The sequence below is a fragment of the Lipotes vexillifer genome, unplaced genomic scaffold (assembly GCF_000442215.2).
Source record: "Lipotes vexillifer unplaced genomic scaffold, Lipotes_vexillifer_v1.1 scaffold640, whole genome shotgun sequence".
Classification (NCBI taxonomy): domain Eukaryota; kingdom Metazoa; phylum Chordata; class Mammalia; order Artiodactyla; family Lipotidae; genus Lipotes; species Lipotes vexillifer.
In genome coordinates, this window is record NW_006773138.1 from 180,541 (window position 1) to 183,845 (window position 3,305).

Here is a 3,305-nt window from a genome sequence, read left to right on the forward strand (position 1 = left end):
GCCTGCCAATGCAGGGGACACGGGTTTGAGCCCTGGTCTGGGAAGATCCCACATGCCGCATAGCAACTAAGCCTCTGCACCACAACTACTGAGCCTGGGCTCTAGAGCCCACAAGCCACAACTACCGAGCTCACACACTGCAGCTACTGAAGCCTGCGCACCTAGAGCCCATGCTCTGCAACAAGCCACCGCATTGAGAACCCCGCGCACTGCAACGAAGAGCAGCCCCTGCTCGCCGCAACTAAAAGAAAGCCTGTGTGAAGCAACGAAGACCCAGCACAGCCAAAAAAAAAAAAAATTTTTTTTTAATATTTCCTAAAATTATTATTTACCTTGATTACTGAGCTTTTTGGTCACCCCCTCCCTCATATTTTGCACTCACTTATTTTGCCTCACTTGCTCCACCATAATCCTGGCCGAGTTTGGAGGTTTAAGCCCTTTGGCTGCTATGACACATCACTGAATCTCCACCCACAATGAAGCAGGGACCAGCAGAGGAGAGTGTCATCCTGTTGAGACAGCAATGGCCACATGTTGGGGGGTTCCCCTCCCCCACAACCCTAAGGGCCCAGCTCAGGCTTCACCATCACACCAGCCCACCCTGCCCCTGCTTCTACCCTGTCTCCCTCCAGCCCCTCTCCACGGAGCCAACCACCATCCCACGCCTGCTCAAAGCCCCTTCCATGGTTCCCAGTGTCCTCAAGTCCAGCTCCTCCGACCATCCTTCGACTGGCTCCAGCCCTGCCGTTTACAGATGAAGAAACAAACACCCACAGGGAGGAAGTGACTTGCCCAAGTTGTCAGCACATGCCTCAAGCCCCGGCCAGGCTCAGCTGACCCACCACTCCCTCCATTTCACTTTTTGCACCAGGTACCAGCTTGACACGTGGAAGCCCCCAAAACTGTCTGTTGTCAATGAGTAAATGAACCACATCCTCCCACCTTCAGGTGCTGATTCCAGGCTGCCTCCTCCAGAAAGTCCTCCCTGACTGCCCCTTGGGCTCCTAAGCCTCAGAGGCTGAGTCATGCAGCTCAGTGCTGCTCCTGCTCTGTTCTTGGTTGTCCCATTTGTGGGGGGGTCCATCTCCACCCAACCCCCAACCTGGCCTGGGGTATCCTGAGAGCCTGTACCCCTGTACCACTTCTTGTCTCCCCTGCCCTCACAGTAGAGCCCAGGACCTGGCTGTGCTCACAAGGGCACTCAGTCCAGGGGTAAGTAAGGGTTGTCTGGAATCTCCCTAATCCTTGCCAACCAGTCCTTCTGCAGGTCTGGCCTGAGTCCCTCTTGCTGGAGCCAAAACTTTCATCCTTCTGTCCTTTAACTACCTCCTTTCCAACACCCAAGGGCAGAGTTTAAATCTCATCGCCCCTTCTCTGTCCCAGTGCAGCATCTCTCTGGCGCCATCCCTGCCCACTACTGACTAGGGACACCAGTACTGCCAGTCCAGCAGAAAGGCAGCCCTGAGCTTTAGCTAAGGACAAGCACACTCCCACTTCCTTGGTTTCCTAAATATCCACTGCATGCCCAGCCTCCGCCAGATTTCCACCTTCACCTGAATCATCGCCGGTACAGTCCCAAGGTCTGGGATTTTTACCCCATTTCATGGAGGCTGTGTGAAGTGGAAACTTGCCCAGGTCACTTGCTAGAGCCAACAGGGCCTTCAGAGGGTGTGACTGTCTGTCTGGCAGAGGCAGTGAGGCTTCCAGAGGGCACTCCTGAGCTGGGCCTTGGAGCCCAGCTCCAAGTAGGAGGTTGCACTTCTAGGCAAAGGGAACTGAGTGTGCAGGGCCCGGGGACGGAAAAGGAGCTGGCAGATCCAGAGATGGGGAGAGTTCAGTGGGGCAGGAACAGGAGATGTGAAAGGACAGTAGTGACACCCAGAGAGCTTTAGGGATCTGCCCTTGATCGCCCATGTGGGTGTAAGCCTCCTTTGCATTCTGATTTGCATGAATGAGTCAGGCCTGGATCCAGTAGCCTTGACAGTCCCAACTCCTTCCCCACTCAGCTCTGGAGTCCCCTCAGCAAGGACCCTTCCCCAACTGCATCTTCAAAGCCCCCCCTCTGCACAGAGCTGTGCTCTGGATTCAAGGGAAGGCCCAACGGTGGGGGCAGCGGAAGGGGAGGAAGGCAGGCCTAGAGCTTCAGACCTGCGGCCTGTGCTCGCCCACCCCCCAACACCCCCGCCCCCGCCTCACAGCACTCCACCCCATCCCAGGCAGGCTGGGCAGGGACCCCAGCGCCCCGAACTCAGGAGAGCCCTCAGAGCTCTCCACACAGGAATTAAAAGCACTACATATCCAGCTAGGCCTGGGTCTACTATGCACACCCCATGCATACCACAAATGCACACCTCACACAGCCTCCAGGTTCACATACCACCCACCCCGCCTAGCAGCCACACGCACAGCCTTCAGTCCCCATACTCACTACCAACAACCGGACTGTGTACAACTGCCCAGAGCCCGATGCTGCCCACGCCCCTTGACCCCAGTCCCCCCAGCCCAATCACCAGGTCATACCTGGGGGCAGGGCCACCCTCGTTTGCTGCCCTCCTGGCTGTTCTCAGGGCTCTGTTAACACAGGCAAGAGGACTTGGAGACACTTCCCTCAGATATGAGGAACTAGGTGGGGGCTGGGTGCCTGGCCCAGAGGGCGCAGAAGTGGCCCCCGCCCCTCCGCAGAAGCCAACTCCCTCCAGCTCTGCCAGGCAAGGCAGCAGGCAGGCAGCCAGCTGCCTGAGCAGCCCTCAGGCAGGCAGCTGACTATAACCCCCAGACCCAGAAGCCTATTTTCTGTCTCTCCGGGACTGGTGGCCACGGCATACGGGTGCCAAGGAGGCACACTGGGGTCTCCTGCCCTAACCCCAGCCCCGGACCTCCGCCCCGTCACTTGCCCAGGCACCAGATTTCTGCCCCATCCCATCTGTGATGTGGCCTGACAGGAGTGGTGAGGGCTGACAAGGAACAGCCCTCAGGGCAGAGGAATGACTGAGTCCAGGCCCCAGGGCTTGCCTCAGCCATCTGGTGGGGAACTGGGGGCCACTGGCTCCAGGCCAGCACCCCATCCCCCCAGGACGCCAGGCAAGACCAGGTTCCAGTGCTGGCTCCATCACTTCTTGCCTGAAGCCCTGGGCAAGTCATGTCACACTCTGAGCCTCAGTTTCCCCCTCCACAGAACAGAGCTGTCACCCAGATGACCGTGACACATGACCATGTGTGTACTAGAAGCCACACTCATTCGGCATCTGCTCACTTCTCTGCTGCTAAGATAGACATTTCCTGTTCCGAGCCCCAAGGCCTTGGCC